The sequence below is a fragment of the Stenella coeruleoalba genome (genome assembly GCF_951394435.1).
Source record: "Stenella coeruleoalba genome assembly, chromosome: 5".
NCBI lineage: Eukaryota > Metazoa > Chordata > Mammalia > Artiodactyla > Delphinidae > Stenella > Stenella coeruleoalba.
In genome coordinates this window covers 99856550-99880735 of record NC_137150.1, presented here as the reverse complement: position 1 = coordinate 99880735, position 24186 = coordinate 99856550, and the positions used below count along the sequence as shown (strand labels likewise).

At 33.9% G+C, this 24186-nt stretch overlaps 1 protein-coding gene across 6 annotated transcripts in view; it reads left to right on the top strand.

Annotated features, from left to right (window-relative positions):
* Positions 1-24186, top strand: part of EPHA6 (EPH receptor A6) — a gene marked incomplete at its 3' end in the record, with an annotated part of 858431 nt that overhangs the window by 141086 nt on the left and 693159 nt on the right. The window lies entirely within an intron of this gene.

Here is a 24186-nt window from a genome sequence, read left to right as displayed (position 1 = left end):
AATTGTTAGGAAGTATGAACACAGTGCAATGCTGATTAAGTTTAAAACCATACCTTTCATGTAGTTATGATATATCTGTAATTTTCAAGATAAAACAATTTTTTATTTGAATCATTTTATGAAGGCTTATTAATCTAATAAATATATACACTTAAAAATTTTTGCATATCCCCTGATAAAGATAATTTATATCAATTATGTTTGGATTTAGGACTCATAATCAAGATACAAATAAAGAAATAAAATTAATGCTTGGTAAATAGTAACATAGTAGAGATCTTTTCCTCTCAATGGTAAATTATTTATAGTTATTTTTCTATAGCACCATACTGAATTTACTTACTTTTTTGGTGATGTTCGGTGGTATGTTGCCACCCATTAAAAGGGATGAAAGTAAATGAGAAAAAAACATGTTTGTTTCTATATAAGGGTCAGTGGTAATATATGTGAATTTTTAAATGTTTTATCCATTTATGAAACGCTTGGGGTCTTGAATGCTGAAAAAGTTCACTAAAGCCACCGGTGATGATTATGTTTGGTCATTTGAAAGTACTGTTTGTGTGAAAAGTCTGTAGTATATTTATTTAAAGTGGGAGCCAACTTTCCGTCACTATTTAATCGTTAAAATATATTTCATTGAAATTTATATAGATTTAATTCAAAATTTTTATTCACCTGTAACAAGGATTTAGAATGAAACAAAATAAGTTATCAATATAAATGATCCTTTGAAGGGGCACTATAGAATATTTTACATTGGAAAATGCAACATGAATAATTTTTCAGTGAGATTAAGAAGACAATAATAGCCAAGGATAAAACATATGACATATACTAACCATGTAGTTTTACCATATTTTATATTAGGTGGACGCTGGATATTGGTAAAAATAATAAAGCTTTAAAATTATTTAAACAATAATTATCTAAGGATTTATGTGATTAATTATTATTAAATATATTTTATGGCATTGATCACAGAATTAGAGGTAGTGACAATCATTGATGACTAGATGTTTTTTGCTTAATATGTCTGCTCTGTGAAATTTCATTCTTGTTTGCATGCCTGAAAATTCCTTCAGTTGTTGGCAAAGATGACTTTGGATATATGATAATTATCAGCTTATCTAGAGCTACTGCTAGACTCGTTCATTTTTATGGCTTGTTATCTTTATTATTATTTATTTGACTGCAGAAATGAGAGAGTGGGTACAGTACAAATGTTCATCATCATCTTCTAGCAGATGGCAGAAATTGGAAGTTTATACTTGGATTCTAAATCCATGGCTTACTAACTTCCTTATCCAAAAATAAATTAGTGGTTATAATCAATTAATGGTAAAGTATATGGAAAACTATTACATGCAAACACATGTGCCTGGTTCCAATTGAATACAATGAATTGCTATTTACAAACAGAAAGGAAGTGGATGTGGAGACCTCATTTTTAGAGAAAGGTATCTTACACTATCACTAGTTTCCATTTTAAAGTATTTATTTAAGTGTGTTCTTGATTCTTCATATTGCCCCTTTCTATCCTCTGATAATAATTTTTTATCATGGATTCTGTTGCAGTCTGTCAACAATTTATCTCACAACCAAATCTCAGAATTACCTATAACCTACATGAAAAATTAATTGAAATTTATGTGAATAAAGAATAGCTCAGGCAATAATGTGACCATATGTTTATATATATAATGAGAAAAGAAAAAACAATGTATATCATTTTCTTTTCTTCTGGCTTAGTCTATTAGAGCTTTTATTTTAGCTATTTTTTTGAGTACCTACTATCTGTTAATCATTTTGATAGGTAGTAGAGATAAATATAAATAGAGGCATATGTTTCAATGATCTATTGCTATTGAGGTAAAATAACCCAAAATTTAATAACTTAAAGCCATAATAATTTATGATTTCTTAGGGCTCAGATGGGTAATTCTTCTGCTTATTGTAGAATAAACAGAGGTCACTCATGTAGCTGAATTCAGCTGGGAGATTAACAGGGGTTGGAATGTCTAAGATGACCTCTTATATTCCAGAGCCTCTCTCTACATGGCCTTACATCATTAAAGAATCTGACACAAGCTTTTTAACAGTATAGTGGCTGGCCGAAGAGGGAGTTTTTCACATGGCCAGGTATAAAGTGAGTATGCGAGGGGACTGCAAAAGGGGCTGAATGCCTGTAAGTATGTTTATAGGGAGCTGCCAGTGTAACATTATACCACAGTCTTCTCTCTTAATTCTTGTGACTAATGTCCCTCCTTCATGCACAAAAGCCCACATCCTCCCAAAGATCTATTCCATTATGGCATTGTGTTGAAGTCCAGAAGAGCTTCAGTGAAATCTCTTCTGGATATGAATAAAGCTTCATAGCTAAAGCTCTCCTTCATCTGGAGAATTAAAAACTAAACGAGATGTTATCGTTCCTCACACACACAACACACGTGGGACAGGATTAGGAAAGTTGTAAAAGATTCTCACATTCCTGAAGGCAGGGAACATAGCAATCACTGGTCCATTGTGATTCTGAAATCCAGCAAAGGTCATCAGAGTCCCTAATTATAGAGGCAAGGACTGTTCTTTGCTTGGAGCCCAGTTCTGCAACCTGGGATTAGTTCTCTGTGGCTCTTTGTCTTCATTACTCTTGACTTTGCCCTCTGAGTTATCCTCCTTAGTTATAAGAATTTCCATGTGGCCAGTTGCTAGTTTCACCATCTTTCAGGAAAACTTCGTAATTTGATCCACAACATTATGAAGTACTTTTTGTGTCTTCCAAGTTATCACAGGTAGTATTTCTCACCAATTGTTGGTTGACCTTTCATTATCTCCAATAATAATTAATTTATTGCTCTTCCATCCTCCAGTCACAGCCTTCTTGCCACCCTTCCAGCCTCCACAGTTTTTTCATTACTAAAGCAAATGCCACATGTTTTAGCTTTTTGTTAAAACAGTATCCTTTATCCTGTATAAGTTATTTGCTTACAATCTGGAAATATGGACTGGGTTCAGTTGGCTGGTTCTTCTGCTGGTTTTATCTGGGTCACTCAATGCCACTGCAGTTATTTGGAGGTTTAACAAGGCTGGACATCTAACATGGCTTCACTCACATGTCTGATACTTCATCTGAGATGTTTGAGGCCCTAAAGTCGCTTATTGTGTAAATCCTGATAGCAATTTTAATACATTTCATTTTAGGAAATTATTCTATTTTTTCTTTCTCTTCCATTAGAACTAGTTAGTCATTGTGCCATTAAAGGGACTTCACAATTTGGCCTTGTCTTATTATTTTCTGACTTTGGCAAATTCTGTCTCCTGTTTTGTTTTTGTTACTTTTGAATAATCCATGTATTTTTCATGTTTCTTGCTCTTTTTTTTTTCATGTTTTATCTAGCTGCTTGGTGTCCCTTTCCTCTTCCTTTTCTGTGGTGGAATTTTATTCATCCTTCAGGGTCTAGCACAAATATATATATCACATATATATAGCACGTATATCTGTATCTTCACAAAGTTAATGTCTCTGTCATCTGTGCTATAATTTGTTCTAATTATTTATGTGCCTGTTTTACCAGGGCTGTCAGATAAAAGAGATATATTTAAAAATCATTTGTGTAATGAAGGGTAAGGAATTTATTGATGTGAATGATAAGTAGTACCAGGTTCTACTGAATAGTTAGAGGTATACTGACAGAATGCTCTGTGTCTTCATATTTCTGTGAAATAGGAAAGTTTTCTTCAGGGAGGGTTGTGGTATTTTAGATCTGGAAAGCCTTTGAAGATATTTTTATCCCTCATTTTATGAATCAGGATTCTAAGTTATAGAGAACAGAATTTTATTCCCTGGGGCCACTTGGTAACTAATACTAGATTTATAACTAAAGCCTAGATAATTCTCAGACTGGTCTTTGTGTGTCTTTCCTCCCTCCATGTCTCCTTCTCTCCTGCCCTTCTTCACTTCCTCCCTTCCTTTCTCTTTCTCTTTCATTTCCTTATTCCAAGCATCCATGCCCTCACCTTGATGCTTTAACTTTTCCTGCCTGCCAAACAGTACAGAGGAGCCCTTAGTTACTCATCATTAATTAGTCCCTTTTTGCTCTGTGTTTATTTTGTGGAATCTGATATGGGCACTGTTAGAACAGTATCTACACATCCATTCTGAGATTTAGGCTACCGAGAATGATGGAAAAATATAGATTTATCTGGGACTTTGCTGTTAGACATGATAAATAGGAAAAATTATAGTGAGGTTTTAGGAATACTCATAATTTACTTGAGTACATTTGAGAACTCTTGGCCTGCTACATAACAAAAGTACAATAAGCTGGTTTAAAATAGAATAAATCTATATCTACCCATACTATCATATATAATGAATTGTGTATATTTATTTGCATTTAAATAATTTATTATCATGCTTTATCCTAAAAGTTATAATACTAAATGTTTCAACTTGTGATTCCTTTCTCTGTAATGTTAAGGTGTATCTAGATCCAAATTCTAGAAGCACAAAAAAGAGAGGCAATTTTATTCTTATTATTTTCGATCAGGTTTAAATAGACATAAACATTATATTAAGCAGATATGCTAAAATTTAAAACCAAACACAGTAATTTGGGTAACTCTACATTATAGGCAGTATTTTATACTTGCTCCAATATCTTATTTTTCATAACTTTTTATTTTATTTCATAGGTTCATAATTAAAACTGCCATACTTAGTCATATTGATGTTACAGATTTAATTTTTTTAATTGTCTTAATTTATTCCACTAAGGGCTTGAATATAAAATAGCACAGATTCATAAAACATTAATTTACATCAAATAGTGTTTCACTTCATATAACTAAGAATATCTTAACACTATGGAAGAAAATTGGAATCAATTAACATGGAAAATTGAATAATTTTTGTTGAGTTGTGAGTTCCGAAGTGACATGAATCCCTAATAAACTCCTGTTGGATATTAATTTAGAATAAATCTCATTTAGGTAGTAACACTTGTACTTAGAGATATTAGTTAGGGTTTGGTATTTCAGACCTGCTATGAATATATATGTACATTTATTGCAAAGGTATCTTCTTTAAGCCTTTAAGTATCACATGATATAATTTAACAAAATAACATCTGGCTATGAAAGTAAAGTTCTAAAACATAAAGAATATTTTATAACTTTTTCTCTTCCTAGAAACATGTTATTTTCCCTCTAGTGCTGCTTAAAAATTCTGGAGGAAAGGATGGTGGCAGTTCTTGGACCATTGCATTATTGTTCACAGAGGTGAATGGGATATGCAGGGCCTTTGGTGACATAGCTATTGATTTGATCTCCTGAAGAGTGTTGTTATTAAGGCTTCATGACTCTGTCCTCTGTTGCAATTCAGAAGCATTTATGCTCTGTGTTTATGATCTTCTGTCTAATCATGTTATCAAGAGATGATTGTGGAAGCAGAGAGCATAAAGAAATTTTGAAACACCAGGATTTGCTGGCATTAAATAAGGGGGCTTGAGGGTATGATGAAAAGCTGAAAGGTGAGATTGGGATCAGAAAAAGGGGCAGACTTATTGGCCCAAATAGTATTTTCACTTTCTAAAGGTTATCACAATGTAAATATAAACTCTTACAATATAACCTTCAATTCCAAATAAAGCTGCTTTATTGCATGAAGCAATTCCAGATTTTCATCTGGCTTGAGAGGAATATGAAATCAAGAGGCTTGAAGGAGTCTAAAAATAGAAGGTATTATTTCCAAACAAAACATAATAAAGTTAAATAAGTATATTGTACTTTGTTCTTTGTCACAATTTTTTAAATAGGTTAAAACATAAACTGTCATGAAATGATCATTCTTAATAAATTATTTTGACCAGATTTTAACTTCAATTATAGTTCTCTTTTACTGTCGGCCAACTTGAAAGCTATAAATCATATTTCTATAGGAGCTATGCTTAATTTAAAAAATCCTTTCTTAACACATATATCTCTAAGAGGGGATAAAATTATATAGTATCTCTGTTTTCTTTCCAACATGACATACCGTGTCACCCCCTGAAATTACTACCTTTCTTGTGAACATTGTCTAGAGTTTTAGTTTGGCTTTTTAAAGAAACAAAATCAATAGTTTCATAAAGTCAGTACTTAGATACACCAAGATATATTAACAGATTTTATACTTGATTTTTTTCTATCATTATATCCTTTCTTCTGAGTTCATTATTCCATTTGCTGAAGTATATCCTTTGGTAGATCTTTTGGCAAGGTTCTATAATTTTAAGCCCTTTATTTAATGGATATCTAAAAATATTTTGTCCTCCCTTTTCAATGATTGTTTATTTGGGTATAGAATACTAAGTGACTATTACTTTTCCTCAACACTCTGAAAATATTATTCCCCTGTCCATAAGAATCTGTTGTTGCCAGTGACCTTCTGACAGCTTTAACTGTCATTATTTGGGAGATTACTTATAGGTTCCATATTTTTGGTCTTCAGTTACATTATTATGTAACTGCTATGGATTATTTTTTCCTGCTTCACTTCTCATTTTGTGTTTTAACCTGAAAAAGTGTGTGTGCGTGTGTTACTTTATTCTGTTTTGTATTTCTAGAATACCTATGAGATATTTGTTGAAGACTTTCAATATTATCCTCTTTGTCTCCGATATGTTTTTTTTTTTTAATTTTCAATCTCAACTAATTTCCGGGTAATGAATTTTCACTTTGGCTACAGCTAGTTAAGAGATTACTTCATCCATTGAGGTTTTTCTTTTTCATTCTCACTTGTTATTGTTTTATTTCTGCCTACTTTGTTTCATAATTTATTTTCCTTTTTTATGGATACTATTTTATTCTTTATGCATTTTAAAGTCACATTCAAATAAGTTTTGAAAGAAATTGAGTCTAAATATTTCTAAGCATTAGTGTCAGCATGTACTTTGGAGTTGTAACTTGTGTGCTAACTTGTTTTCTATGTCTTTTTTTTTTTTAATTTAGAGAGTTTATATTTGAACTAATCTTCTTCCCTTAGGCCTTATAAATAGAAAACTGTAGAGCCCTAAGAAATTTACCAAATAATTCATGTTAGTATTACTGGTTGACAGGAGTTCCACTCCATGCATTCAGGGATCTAGGACTTCTTGCATTTAGTGGGCCAGCCATCTCCTAGGGCCTTGTAGTTATCTGTGTCCAGTTCAGAGGTTGTAAAAAGGGATTGGAGAAGGCGCATGTGTTTCTTAACCAACTCAGATCTGAAGAGCCACATTAATTCCTCTCAAATACAACACTGGGAACTGGTTATGTGACCACACCTAACTGCAAATAGGGGTGGGCTGTTGTTAAATGTTATCCCTGGCTCAATAGTCACTTTCCAGCAACAATTCTTTATCATGGAAGAGGAAGCCCAGTTTTTGTAGATACTTGGTTATCTCTGCAGTAGTCTGCCACTTCATCCACAAAGTGTACGTAATCATCCTCATGTATCTGTCAATACAAATTTTTCTCCATCAGGTTCAGATACGTTCTCTTGTCAGCTGGTGACCTACACATTAAATGACAAGCCATTTACCCTAACACAAAATATACAATGGTTGAAATAAGTAGAAAACTGCCATTAAGAAAGGAGAATAATAGGAACTAGTAGTGCTCCATAGCAGTGATGGGCAGGCATTGTGAAGAACCTCAACAGCAGTTGAGTTGATGCTCTTATCCGTCGTTCTCAATGGCCCTTGGCTATGCTATCTGTGAGCTTCTTATTATCCTGACAGTTTTTGAATTAGTTATTGGTGGCTGAACGGCTTTCATACCTGTTTCATGCTCATCTATTTTGGGGACTCCAGAGTCATTTCATAGTTACAGGGTCTTTTAGACCAGACTTATGATTTGTTGGCAATAAGATTTCCTCAAAGTCATAGTAGCCTTTTAATCTGTTTGTCAATTCCACGTCTCAGCAACTACACACAAAATCCACACCTGAAGTTTTTTCTTTGTGTATACACACACACACACACACACACACACACGCACACACACACACACACACACACGCCCTTCAATTAGGGTAATATTTAAAAGATGAGAAGACAAAATTCCAAATTCTAGAGCTTTAACATATAGAAGTTCATTTTTAATTTACATTACAGTCCAGGGTGTTCCTGGCTGTTGAGGGCTTTCCTTCATATAGAAAATAGGAGAATTATATATTTTCTGTCTATAGCTCCATTATCTCGTATGGCCTTGTAGTCATCTGTATCCAGTGAGAGAAAGAAGGAAAGCATATAAGGTACACATCTTCTTCTTAGAAGCCTTGGCATAGAAATGACATATACATTTTACTCAAGTTGACACACTTGTAAAAATTATATAATCAGTAGAGTAAAAGCTTCTTTGTGTAAGCTTTAATATTAAGCTACATCCAGTATAAATAATCAGGATTTTTTTGATCAACAGACAAGCATTAGGCTATATATTAATGTTCCATCAAACCAGATATAAACTGAACTAATTATGCTAAATTAAACATTAGAATATAAGTTATTTCTATAAATTTAAACCTTATTCTCTGTCCATAGAAATAAATAGGATTCAACTATTTGAAGAGGCGGTGATTATTTCCATGAATTATCCATAATAGCAACAAAGAACATTCAGAATAAACTTTCAAGTGGGATATTATGTAGTACATTGAAGATATAATGGCAGAATTTTACCAGAGGAGAAAAATATCTCACTTTTCATTTTATAGGAATAGAGTATAACAAAATATTGTATTTAATAAATCTGTATATAATTCAGGTTAAATTTTATTCTAAGCATCATAACAACTATATATAGTAAAATTATATCATGCGTGTTAAAATCTGAGGATAATTTTGTTATACATTTTTTCATTATATGTTCAGAGCTAGCATTAGAACTACAAGGTACAGTTGACTTTGTATCCTCCATATGAAAAAAAATGTAATAATTTTCATTTTTAGAGTATTTACATATCTCAGCTCTAGGGAAGTATATTTCAAAGGACAACATAGTTCTAAGGAGAATAGGCATCAAAGGAATAAAACTTGATACAGAACAAGGAGTGGGTGCGACAGGGTTGAAAAAAGTGTATCTGATATAAATATACTTAAAGTGTTTACTTTGATTTAACATATCTTGTTATCCTTTGTGAGAAAAGCATTTTTTATTTTATTTATAGTAACAGTTATGATTACCTGGGAAGTGATGATAAACTCGAATACACATTGTGATGATATGGGGGGGACATTCTTAATATTTTTTAGTCCTTTGAAATAATGACTTATAATGAGAATTAAATAAATTACTGGTGTCCTCAATTATGCACGTAGCCTTTTAAAGAAATAGTTCTCCTTTTTTGTACTTGAATTTTTTTCCCTTTTGGCATAAAATACTATACAATGGAAAATTTTAGTATTGCAAATATTTCTCTATCACTATTCTGTATAACCAGTTACTGTTTTCAATCTGAGCTTAGGCCAAACTATCTGTTTTTAGGATAAGTTATAATAAATAAAGAATATAGGTATTACTGAAAATGGTAGTCTCCATTTTACAGGGAACTATAGAGTGGTGATAAACTTAAAGGGATGGAGATTTCCAGTTGCCAGTTGCTCTATACAAGGACTATCACCATATAAAGAGGCAAGCAGTACCAAAATTGATGGGAACTTTGGGAGCATAAAAACAAGCTCTGCTTTATCTTCAGCAGTGGACAAGGAAAAAGCATGATTTATTCCCATTATTTGACAGTATCAAAGGCGACTGCTATAGAAAGCCATGAAAACCTCTTGAAAGATGCAAACCCTGTTCCTTTGGACAGAGATAAACAACTATTGTCTTGGATAGAATTCTTTAAATAGGATCAGTTTATTTTTTGTTTTTTTCTTAAGATGCCTTATATCCTCATTTCTTTGTTTTGTTTCTATTCTTGTTTTGAAGTTAACTAATACTATTCAGGATGGTTTACTTTTCACCCTACCATGGTAAAAAATTATATTATTTATCTCTATATTAATTAAATATTTAAAATGAAATTAACTGGAAATTTTTTAACTGGTAAAACTTTGAAATGGCAATACATATGGATTATGTGAGAGCTTTTCTAAAGATTCTCTATTAATTTACTAATTGCATTATGACCAAGAGCATACTCTTCTTAAAGCCTAATTGTATGTGGGTATTATAGATTGCTAAATGTGAACTAATTTTCCATGCATATGAAATATGCATAATTATGTAAAAAAATTAAAAAATAATTATCCTATACAATAAATAGGATACATTAATTAGGTAAATATTTTTATTCACAATGCTTGCTAAATTTTTTCAAAAGTTCTCTGACATCTAGTGAGGTGACCACAAAATTTCTCTACATACTTATTGATGAAATGTTATTATATTGCCTTAGATGACCCATCTTTGACTCAGTAATCTGTTCCTGATGCATTATTACTTTAATGCTGAATTATATATTTTTTCTTACATTTGTTAAAAATTGGCAAGAGGATATTCTATCTAATGCAATGAATTACAAATTTGTTTTGAGTGATGTAAGGAAGAGTAGAATAATTTGATGTACACACTGTGGTCTTAGATGAGAAGTTTAAATATTTGTAAGATATAAATTTTAATTTAGAATTGTAAACAAATCACACTCAAAATTGTTACTGTTTTGCCACTTTGAACTCAGCAGAAATGATTAGAAATGTTATATGAAATAATAAGTGGAATGACATATAGATTATTTGAAAAGGATGCTGAAGGAGAGCAAGAGCCCTGTCAGACATTAAAATATATTCAAGAGAAGATATTTAAAATGTGTAGTATTATTTCCCAAAGAGAAATATTTATCAGTGGTACCGAGTAGACAGGGAAAAAAATAGACTACATTACATGAAATAGTTTAATCTATGGTAAAGTAGAGATAACTAATTAATAGGGAAAATAGATGGATTATTTAATACCACGGTTCTTACTTTATAGGGATTGAGATTGGGGAGGGGAGAGCAACAGTGATGTGGGTATAGGGCCAGCACTGCCATCTTTTACCAAGTCCCAGAGGAGTTACCTTCACCATTGAATCCATCTTTCTTTAAAATGTGTGCAATTAGCCTCTAATTATACCTTAGTTTAAGGATCTAGTTGGGGGCAAGAAAAGTCCCACAAAAAATTTCTTGTTACAATAAAATGAAGCATAGGCAAAGTTTTAACAAAAAGATGTTGGTTTGTAGGATACAAATTAGGATTTTCATGGAACTTTACAACTGTGGTGAAACAGTAATTTTTGAAGACTAGGAGAAAAGGTGAAAGAGAAACATGAAAATAAGAAGACATCATCTAGGTATTAAATATGGATTTGGGTCAATCAAAGGAAAAATCACAGGTTGTTTTTGATATTGTTAAAGAAAAAAATCCTTGTGACACGTGTTAAAGAACCAAGTTTTTCGAGAGTGGCGACCAAGTCTGTGGAGCCACCCTAGGAGCTGGCACTGTCATATCCCCTCCTCTTCCACCTCCTGTTGCAAGCAATAAAGTCTGTTCATACCATAGTAAAAAACAAACTGTAAGGCAGACTTTATTCAGGGGCACTGCTGCAATGGAGTGTCATAGTAGTGGAGAGAAATTGAGCTTAACTCTGAATACAACAAGAAATGTGGGAATTTATAGCCATGGAGTATGGTGTGGGTCAATGGATGGAAAATTACTAAGAGGGAAACATCAGGGGTAAAGCTTGGGGCGGTTCTGGCTCAACCATCCTGACAGGATCCTTTCTAATGGTGGACCAGGGTGACCAGATACCACCTGGAGGATGATGGGAGATGAGGAATTGATCAGGTATTTAGGGTGAGGGATTTTCTCTAAACCAGTTTAGCAAGATTCTTGCTAAAACTGGACTCTGCAGGAACACAGACAAAAGTCCATGGTCAGGCCTAATTGAACAGAGGGCTCAGAAGAGCCTGACTAAAAGTTTGGTCAAGGAGAGACTCTTTGTCAGTATCACGTAACACTCTGTAGGTGGAGTTGGCAAACTATACCCTGCTTGCCGTTCTAGCCCCTTTTGGTAAATAGTTTTTTAGAGTACAGCCAAGTCCATTCATTTACATATTGTCTATCACTGTTTTCAAGCTACAGTTGCAGAGTTGAGTAGTTGCTTCAGAAACCCTATGGCCCGTAAACCTAACGTATTTGCTTTACATATAGTGTTTGTAGACTTATTTCATATAGGCAAATTAATGTATATCTGGGAAATATAAATAAAATTATCAAACTTGTTCTTTTAAGCCTGTTATTAGTGTGTTACATTTTTACAACTAAAGAGAACAAAACTTCTAGTGGAAATGTTTTCCTCACAAGTTAGCTATCTTTTTATTCAGTCATTTGTTAAAGCATCTGTGCTAAGAAATATAATTTCAGAAATACTCAATAGAGGATTTCATATTGATCTGTTTTGGGAAAAAGAGTTTGATTTTTATTAAAATGCAGACATATCTACGAGAAAAGGCTTTATTTGTAAAAAGTGTAAGGTATATTTGTGTATTTTTATTAGAAGCATATTCGTTCAGCATTGGCCGTTTGCTGATGAGACTTTTCAGACTCTCTGTTAATTCTCTAACTCTGAAGCATCTTGACTAGTTGCCATGCTAGACACTGAAAATTTATTTGTTAAAAATTGGTGAGTTAAGGGCTTCCCTGGTGGCGCAGTGGTTGAGAGTCTGCCTGCCGATGCAGGGGACATGGGTTCGTGCCCTGGTCCGGGAAGATCCCACATGCCGTGGAGCGACTGGGCCTGTGAGCCATGGCCGCTGAGCCTCCGCGTCCAGAGCCTGTGCTCCGCAACGGGAGAGGCCACAACAGTGAGAGGCCCGTGTACCAAAAAAAAAAAATTGGGGAGTTAATATTCTTGTGGAAAATGATACATAGGAGCAAATGACAAGTAAATTCAGATTGTCATTTACTTAGAACTTACAAGGAAACAGATTTTATGTGAACCATAATACTCAGTTTCCAGTAGGTTCTCATTTTTTTCTTCCTACTTTCAGATTATATTGCACTTTCAGCAATGGCAGATACGTTTTTATTAATGTGTACCATAGGCTTAAGAAACATTTATTGCATACCTATTACATCCTGAATTACAACTGAATTGTTATGAATTACTATGGTCCCTGTCACACAATACACACAGAACTTGCCACACTCTTTTGTTTAAATAATTGTGCTGTTGATTTTGTGAGGGAGTGTACATTTACATAGAGCCCACAATTTCATATACTCTGCTCAGTACGTTATAGAACATATTTAGAATGAGCATTTTAAAAAGATTCTCCAAGTTGTTGATAATCTTGAACAAGTGTCTTTTTATAAAGATTTTTCTAAAAAAAAGCAATATATTGTACCTGTTTAAGGTATAAATAAGAACCTTCATTTTCAGCTAAAATAACAGTTTCACATTGTAAAGCATGTATTGTGTAATGTTCTATGTATGCATAGGAATTTTTTGGGATATATTATCTTCCATAGCCCATTTGCAAATTTATTATTGCTGTATTTTGTCATCCATTTATTTTCCTATTTGTCTTTCTTGCTCCCCCGCCGCCATCTCTCTTATTTAGGCCCTTTGAAAAAATCAACTTAAGCTGCATGGTAAATATTTTATCATTATTTTAATTTATATTTGAGGTTTCTTAGACTGTGTACTACCTGATTAGACTTAGACTGTGTACTACCTGATTAAGCTTTCCTGCAGAATTATGACTATATGATGTTATTTTTATTCTTGTCTTTTCATATATATAGATATTCAAGTCATTCATTGCACTTAATCACAAATAAAGATTTGGAAAAATCATTTGATATTTAATCTTAAAATTTACTTTCAGCATTTCATTGCAAGCATTATCATCTCCTTCCTAAGGAATGTCAATCTGGCTCACGCTATTCACTGTTTGAATAGAATGGATAGAGCAAAGTGAATAGAGTGAATAGAGCTCTTCAAATAGAAGAGCTCCTTCCTTCCTCCCTCCCTTCCTCCCTCCCTTCCTTCCTTCCTTCCTCCCTCCCTCCCTCTGTTCCTTCCTTCCTTCCTTCCTTCCTTCATCCCTTCCTTCCTTCCTCCCTCCCTTCCTTCCTCCCTTCCTTCCTTCCTCCCTTCCTTCCTTCCTTCCTCCCTCCCTCTGTTCCTTCCTTCCTTTCTTCCTTCCTTCCTTTCTTCCTCCCTTCCTCCCTCCCTCCCTTTATTAATATCCTGGAATATACACAAACTTAATTAGAGGAAATGGAGAAATAATTAATACATCTCTTATGTTAAGATTCTTTTAGAATTTGAAAAAGAGTAGATACATATATATGTATAACTGAATCACTTTGCTGTACATCTGAGACTAACACAACATTGTTAATCAACTATACTCCAATATAAAATAAAAATTTAAAAACAGATTCTTTTTTGTGTGTATACCAGGCATCCTTAAGAAGAGACTATAATCTTTGAACCATAGATATTAGCAATGCTTATACAATTTAATGGTCTGACTGCCAAGTGGAAAAAATATCATGCAACTCGTATGCCTACTAATGAAACATTGGAGAGAGTCTAGCATTGCATGTGAAATGTATCTTTAAATGAATATTACTTCAAAGGGATGGTCAAAGTATCTAAGAATTCCTAAAGGAGATAGCAGTGCTTTTTTGAGAGAATTTCCCTCAGTGCAGTAACAATGAATGTCTATTCATTTACTGTCTGATGTCCACAGAGTAGTACTATTTCATGAGAAATGTCTTAATTTTGCTCTGACAGCTTGATGGCCAGCATTTCAAAGTTCATTTTATATATATTCATAAGAAGGATGAAAGTGTTAATTCTAATTAAAATGATGCTCAGTTCATTAGTAGGTCTAGTGAAGCCTCCAATATAAGTAAATTAAACTGAAGATTATTGACAAGAGTTTTATTATTGGCAAAAAAAAGCAATTACCAAATCATTGACTTTTGTTGGTCAACATTTTCACTCCCTTTCATAGAATTATGAATTAAAGTTAGGAGTTAAAAAAGAAAGCAACATTATACATCAAAAGTATTGTAGAAGAAAGGCTTACTAGTTGGTCAAACCTTGTATTGTAAGAAAAGCAAAAGCAAAGTATGTTAAACTGAAAAAATCAGTGCGACGGTAAAAACATAAAATTATTTTTTCTTGCTGTCTCACTAAACAGGGCCTAGAACCAGCAATTTTCATCCAAAGCCATCTCTCTGAATAGCAGTATTTTTTAAAGGAATCTGTTCTTTAATTTTTTTCCCTTAAACTATTAAATATATTATTTTTCAGATCTCTTTTGTTTAGATCATTTGAAGTGATTTTTCTCTTTTTGGGCCTTCCATTCTTTTTAGTTGCATAAAAATAAATAATATATTGCCATCAAGAATGACCTGAGTTTTCACAGAGATAAACTTATAGAGATTATCTCCTAGTTAATATTCCAATTTCAGAAAAGTAAACTGGATGTAAAAAGTTCTAACAGAGAAAGTTATTTATATTTTAAAAGATTTGTTTACTTTAAAATAAAATGTGTAAAATTTAGTTAAAAATCAAGAGATAAATATAAAACATAACAGCTTTATGAAGTATGACATATAAAACCTGCACTTTAAAGTGTACAGTTTGCTAAATATTGATGTATATATGGCTATGAAAACATCAGCATAATCAAGATAATGAACCTATCCATCATCCCCCAGTATTTCCTCATGCACCTATATCATTTCTCTCTCCCTGTCCTTCCTGCAGCCAATCACTAAGGCTCTATACATTAGTCTCTATGCTTTAGTTCACATATTCTAGAATTGTATATCTCAGTGATTATATAGTGTACATTTTTCTGCCTGGCCTCTTTAATTTCAGCATAATTATTTTGACATTCATTCAGGTACTTGCATGTATCAATATTTTATTATTTTTTTTGGCCAAGTACTAGAACATTGTTTAGATATACTGTAAGTTGTTTATCCATTCATTTATTGATAGACATTTTGATTGTCTCCTGTTCTCATCCCTAAGTATTTCATATTTTGATACTGTTTTAAATATTTTGTTAATTTTTATTTCCAGCTGTTGTAGAAATACAAATAATTTTTGTATATGGATCTTGTATCTTGTAGCCTTCCTAAATTCACTCACTCATTCTAGACTGTTTTCATATATTCCATAGAAATTTTTAGTTCATATTTTCATTTCATCCATGAATGAAGAAACTTTTCTTCCTTTCCAAACTGGACTTTTTGTTGTTGTTATTTCCTTGTTTCACAGATCCTCCAGTACAGTGGTGAATAGAAATAGTAAAAACAGACATTCTTGCCTTGTTCCTGATCTTAGAATGAAAGCATTCAAAACTTCACCATTAAATATCATGCTAGTTAAATTCCTGGGATAAATCACCCCTTTTTCATGATTTAATGTTCTTTATAAATATGATTGTATTTCATATTTATAAAAAACTTAATAGTTTTTCCATCTTTGTACATGAGAGCTATTGACCTGTAATTCTCTTTACTTGTAATATCTCTTTCTGGTTTCGGTATCAAAGTAGTACTGACCTCATAAGATGTGTTCGGTAGTAATTCCTACTTTTCAATATTTTAGAAATTTTTATTCAGAATTGGTGTTATTTCTTTTTTAAGTGTTTGATAGAATTCATTAGTAAAGCCGTCTGTGCCTGGACATTGAGTTTTCCTAACATGTATGTGCTGATCATCACTCAGCTAAGTACTCAAAGAGCCTTTTGCAGATCTCAGAGTATTCTGTTTTTTCATCAGTCTCCTCTACAGTAATATGTATATATGTATGTATGTATTACATTATACATAAACATTATATATTTATTACATTTTTATTTTTCCTAATAAGTGTGTGTCTATCATAATTAGTTATTCACTTGTTTTAACCTGCATAATTAGAGAAGGGTGAGTACAGGTGTGACATTTGAATATGGGTTTGGCAAACTGAATTATTGGCCCCAGTTCTTCACCTTTCCTTGTATTCATTCTCTTTCCCTTGTAACTTTTCAGTTCTTCCCAGTAAAGGACAAGTATTTTTTCTGACTCCTGACTTTGGCCTCAACTATATGACGTAATTTGGCCAGTAGGATAAGAACCTAAGTTATTTGCAAGTTTGGAGCGTACCTCTCAAGAGACTTGGCTTGGTTTTTGTTTGTTCTGTTATACCTCTGTCAACATCATGGAAGAGCTTTACTAGTACTTGCTGGAGCAGACTGAGCCCAGACTATAAAGAGCAGCCAAGTCTAGCTAGATCCACAGACAGAAGCTGAGTAGCCCTGCCAAATCCAGGCTAGGTCAGGTGACCCCAGCAAACCCCCAGAATAAATACCAGGTGATTAAAACATACGAAGAGCTGAACCCACTTAGAATAACAAAATATGAATAATACATACAAAAAGTTAACAGATGTGGTCTTTATCTCAAAATGATAAGATAACATATCATGTAACCCTGGCCAAGCTAGAAAAAAATATGTTTTCTAGGGCAGTTCAGTTTACAAAAAACGTGAAATGGACCTGCACAATACCTAAGTCCATTGGAACATGGGTAAGGGGTCAAGAAAGTGTGGCATGGAGAGACAAAGCTATAACCATCAGTACTAACAAGGATAGAAGGTTAGGGATTATATTATTATGATCATCCTGTAGGGGTCATAAAGTAAGAAATGCATATTCTGTTATCTAGGCTCAGGACGTAAAAGCTTGGAGCAGTACACAAGAAGAGATTAACACTGGTCCAATACAATAACTTCTTCTAGGCATGTGGTTAAGAAGTTACTTGCTGAAGGGGATCTGATGAGAGTATTAAGACTTACCTTTAGGTTTTATGGGTTGTTTTTTTTTTTTCAATTTATGTAATTTGAGTAATCTCCATTCAAGTTTGTGCTTAGATCATGTCAACAAAGCTTTTGCTTCATTTCAATGAATCATAAATTATATATTAAGAAAAAAAAAAAACCCTTCAGTCTAGATTTCTAACCTTGTGATCCCTGACTATTAGACTGAAGAGACTTGCAGCCAGAGTGGGGAAAGCCAGATAATTGACATTTTTTCTCAGAATTCATCAGCAAGTTCTATAGGCCTACTTTCAAAATTTATCCCAAATCTGTTCCTTCCTCTTGATCACTATTAACTTCATAGGTCAAATCCAGACTGCAATAGCCATGTTTGAACTCCAACAATCCATTCTTCTGGGAGTGGTTGGTCTTGCCTTTTATCTTCCATTGGCTTCATGTTATCTTTAAAATAAAATTCCCAACTCATGATCATGGCCCAGTAGCCCTCCCCTGCCCTCTTGGTCTAGCTCTTGCCTGTCTCTGCAACTTCATCTCCTACATTTGCCACACTTCATGTGACGGTATTCCTGCTTACATCCCTAAGTTTTTAGAGTTCTACAAGCTTCTTCCTTCTTTAAGGCCTTTGCATTAGTTGTTTATTGACATAAATATCTCCCTTTACGTATTAGTCTTCTAAGGCTGCCATAACAAAATATTGCAGACTTGGTGGCTTACAGAACAGGAATTTGTTTTCTCACAGTTCTAGAGGATGGAAGTCCAAAATCGTGGTGCCAGCAGTGTTCTTTTCTCATGAGGGCTCTCTTCCTGGCTGCAGGTGGCTACATTCTTGCTGTGTTCTCAGATGGCCCTTCCTCTGTACATGTACGCTACTGGTGTCTCTTCCTCTTCTTATAAGGACACCATGCCCTTATGATCTCATTTAATCTCCGTAACCTTCTTTAAGGCCCTAACTCCAAATACAGTCACATTGGGGGTTAAGGCTTTGTCCTATGAATTTAGGGGGACATAATTCAGTCTATAACACCTTCTTCCCCTTCCCTACCACTTAGATCATCACATGGCTGATGACTTTTCGTTATTCAGGTCTTATTTGCAATATCACTTGTTTTGAGAGTTCTTCCTTGACTATGGTTTATCCCTAGTGTAATGGAACTTGACGAAACCAGGGACATTCTGACTCTGTTCACTTGTCTCCAAGATTATTATACCCAGAATTGTGCTTGGCACTTATGAGACATTGAAAAAGCATTTGTCAAATGAATGCATTCTTCCAGTGCTCTGGCTTGAAAGGCATAGGTTATTTCTGGATGTGCCACACACTTTAACAGTGCATTTTTTGTGCCATTTCTTAGTGATGTACACCTAAACTACATGATCCATACTGATATCCAGAAAGATAGAACACAATGATGTTACTCTGATATACCACTGAATGGAGTAACTGGTTTATAGAAGAGTTACAACCTATTGTTACTTAAATAAGATATTGTTTTAGTTTTTTTGAATAATCCCCCCCCGCTATTATGAAACTTCTCCCCTTTTTTCTCACTTGGGGCCTTTTCTTTGACTCTTTCTTGGACAGATGCCATAACTTTTCAGACACTTGGATTATTATTTTATTCTATTATTCATTTTAAAATGTCAGTCTCAAATTCCACTCAAAGCTTTCCTACATGTTACCATCTGTGCTGACAGATTTTATGCTTCGAGAGTACTGGGGTGTGGTTAGGCTTCCAGATACCTCTTTTCTCTCCCACTTCCAGATGCCAGCTCCATCTGTGATGTGGCAACAGTGGACAGATTTCTTCTTACAGGACTCAATGAGATTGTAGTCTTCTTTTTGTTGATTGTTGCTGCTTCTAAGGCTGACACTCACTACAGATGTCCCCTGTGTATCTAGCCTCCCAGTGCCCATGCTTCTCCTGTGTGGTATATGTGTTCTTTCCTCTGAGAGTTATGTAATTGGTGTCCCATTTCTTGGATTACTGAAGAGGCAGATCAAGATTCAGCTTCATTTCTTTCATCTCTTTATTCTGCATTAAAAGCCAAAAAAAAAAAAAAGACTCCTTCTTAAGTGACTTTTCCTTGTGGTAACTTGATGAGTGCTTAAGCCGAGGAATCTTATTCATATATATCACCCAAGGAAAGACCATATCCTTGCTTCATCAAAGAATAGGAGGACAGCTTACTAGTGCTTCTTATGTCAGCACCTCTGTCTCTTGATTTGGTCATTATTTTCACACCTGGGCAGCATTAAACTATTTATGGATCCAAAGGCTCACCAACAGTTTAGAAGAGAGAATAGATCTCATTTGATAAATTTGAGGGAACGTTTTAGGCAAGCTTAAATTTATGAGGGATTCTTTTGACTGCCTTACTTCACATTACCCCCGAAGACCATTCTCTCTCATCACTCATTATTGCTGTGAGGACTGGGGGCATTGAAACTGGTGAATCCTGATAAACCATTCCTTGAGTTCACAGCAGTTAAAGTTTGTGAATTAGGAGTACAGATTCCTAGCAGTGATTAAATTCAGCTTGGGCCTTGCTTGAAATTTGTGGCTGTGGGAAAATTCCCATTTAACATTCAGTTACAGTAGCATTTTACTGCATAATATGCTTTACAGTGTATATCTTACATAAAATGGGGGTTTTGTGTAAAAAAATTTTCTAGTTTTTCTCATTTTCTATTTTACATGCAGTTACTCATTTATGCTCTCAAGTTTTGTAAGATTAAGTTATGCACAATATTTTATTTTTCCCAACTTTAAAAAATTAATTTACATAGTAAACATTTAAATATTTTAATTTACACTATGATTTTGGTTTGTCTTTACATCTGTTTTTTTCAAATTTGAATTTATTTCCCGAGGGATTCCTAATGACCGGAATCCTGCTTAGATTTCAAGGACTTTATTATTTACCTTCGTTTTCATAATCTGCCTTCTAAAATCTATTTTTCATGTTCTGATTTTACTACTATATATTAACTTTGTAAGACATTAGATATAAGCAAATATGACTAAAAGCTATTGTCAGGGAAAATATATTTTTCAGTTTTGTATCATGTAAACATTAGAAGTAAATTCTTTGGTTTTTTTAAAATACCATTTTACAGTGTGTCTTTTAAAATTATTTTCTATTTATATTCATTTAGATAAAAATCCTCAGATACATAAATATCCCATTTTCTCTCTAAGGAACTACAAAATTCAATTATTCATAAAGACAAATATCCGCCTGAGTGAAGAATTATCTGTAAGATTAGCAGAATGAATCTATTGCAACATACCCTGGAACTGATTTTTTTATGCATTTTAATGGAGGCAATTTTTTACATATAAGTATATTACATAGGAAAGTAAAATGTCAAAGCTTATCCCTCTCAGAGTTCAGAGTCTCTCCTCTCTCTTTCTCTCTCTCTCTTTTACTTGGAGAAATTCTCTTATGAGAATATCTGGTGGTCAGTTCATTTCTCATTCTTTTAGAACAGATATTTGCATATCAAAGTCCTGAAACAAATAAACATACTCTATGATGGTCCCATCTGCTGTTCTCATCCTACTGAGACCTAGTGTAGGGAAAAGACGGTAGATTGGAGAAGACCCTAATTTTTCAACTATACACCAGTTTCTTTCAAATGGAAAAATACACATTTTCCATACGTTTAATATCTACTTATTTGAAACTGTTAGAGCCAAAATAAAGTATTGATCCCTGTGGTGGGAAAGGGTGGTAAGGTGGTGTGATTAGCAGGTCTCTACTGTAGCTTGTTATGATTTCATATAAAAAACATTGTCATTTTTTTTTTTACATCTTTATTGGAGTGTAATTGCTTTACAGTGGTGTGTTACTTTCTGCTTTATAACAAAGTGAATCAGTTACACATATACATATGTTCCCATATCTCTTCCCTCTTGCGTCTCTCTCCCTCCCACCCTCCCTATCCCACCCCTCTAGGTGGTCACAAACCACCAAGCAAATCTCCCTGTGCTATGTGGCTGCTTCCCACTAGCTATCTGTTTTACGTTTGGTAGTGTATATATGTCCATGTCACTCTCTCACTTTGTCACAGCTTGCCCTTCCCCCTCCCCATATCCTCAAGTCCATTCTCTAGTAGGTCTGTGTCTTTATTCCTGTCTTACCCCTAGATTCTTCATGACATTTTTTTTTCTTAAATTCCATATATATGTGTTAGCATACATTGGCAGAACACTCTGTGAGATAATCACAGCAAGATCCTTTTTGACCCACCTCCTAGAGAAATGGGAATAAAAACAAAAATAAACAAATGGAACCTAATGAAACTTCAAAGCTTTTGCACAGCAAAGGAAACCATAAACAAGACAAAAAGACAACCCTCAGAATGGGAGAAAATATTTGCAAATGATGCAACTGACAAAGAATTAACCTCCAAAATTTACAAGCAGCTCATGCAGCTCAATAACAAAAAAACAAACAACCCAATCCAAAAATGGGCAGAAGACCTAAATAGACGTTTCTCCAAATAAGATATACAGACTGCCAACAAACACATGAAAGAATGCTCAACATCATTAATCATTAGAGAAATGCAAATCAAAACTACAATGAGATATCATCTCACACCAGTCAGAATGGCCATCATCAAAAAATCTAGAAACAATAAATGCTGGAGAGGGTGTGGAGAAAAGGGAACACTCTTGCACTGCTGGTGGGAATGTGAATTGGTACAGCCACTATGGAGAACAGTATGGAGGTTCCTTAAAAAACTACAAATAGAACTACCATATGACCCAGCCATCCCACTACTGGGCATATACCCTGAGAAAACCATAATTCAAAAAGAGTCATGTACCAAAATGTTCCTTGCAGCTCTATTTACAATAGCCCGGAGATGGAAACAACATTGTCATTTTTATGACTATAAACAGTAAGCATTATGAGTAAATCAGTTTTAAGCTTTAAAATTGCATACATATCCTGACATATTTTATTTCTAATTGATCTGAAAGAAATTCTAAAAATAAATATTTTATATTCTCAAACATGAAGAATTTGAACCACACGTGGAATGAACACAGGAATGTTTATTGTTTATTTTTTTTCTTTGAGGATCTAAAAATTAGAATCTAAAACATCTAAGAAAATCTAGTTGAAATTTTCAAAATCACGAAATTGTTTACATGTTTCATTGAAATTTCACCTTCTATGAGCCCAGTGTTACATTCAAAGATACCACATTGAATAAGACACAGTCTCTGCCAGCAAAGAGTTAACTTTTGCAAGCTGCTCACTAATTGCTTCCTCCCTTTTCCTCCCATTTTAGTGTTAAATTATTTTAAGTGACTCGATTCTAATGTGTTTCATTTGAAAAATTATCTTTAGAAAACACCAAAACCCAAAAAACAAACCACTCTTCAACGACAAGCGTTCTGGTTTCTGAAATCACTGCAAGATGGAAATTTTTTTGTATAACAGAAATTCTTTGTAAGGAGTTGGTTATGATATAATTGGCAATGCTGCCTCCATAGGTATAATTTTAAGAGGTGGCAGTGTGGTTTAGTGATGAGGTATGTGAGCTCTAGAGTTCCAGACTGGCTGAGTTCCAAGCTCAGTTCTGCTACTCACAAGAGTAAGCTGTTCAGTCATTGCAAAATGGGAGAAAGCAGTACCTGTGTCATGAAGTTTTTGAGTATTAAGTGAGATACAGAGAGGATTTAGTGTAGCATCTCTGACCTTATAAACCTTTTGCCATGTTAGCTGTTATTATTATGCAAAATTTCAAAAAAAATTAATAAAAAATATAAAATCCTACTAGGGAGGAAGGAGAGAGAGTGTGATATTAAGTAAGTTGGTTGGGAGAGAGAGTTGATAAAAAAACAAGCTTCTGACATTAGTGGTTTGAAACTGGGCAGAGAAACTTTATATCTGCTTCTTACAAGTGAAGGTGTTGACGCTGCCTGAAGAATAGTGGTCTCAGTAGAAATTCAGCTATTTTTAGTCTGTTAAGAATTAGCATGAATAAACATTAACAGGTTAATGAAACTTCTGTCTGAAAATAAGTGAATCCAGTTGCTTGTTTAATGTACCAAAACCCAACCTCCTAATGCTTTATAATAGTCTCAGTTCCTCTCACCACTATGAAGAAATAGCTTCTGTCCCAGAGGTATACTGTCTTTAAAGAAAGTCTGTTTTTATTAACATCGCTTTGTGGCCATAACTACTATTATGTGGTTAGGGTAAAATATCTTGCTGATGACCCATTTCTGTTTCTAATAATTCTTAATCAAGAATGATATGCAGGGCTTCCCTGGTGGCGCAGTGGTTGAGAGTCCGCCTGCCAATGCAGG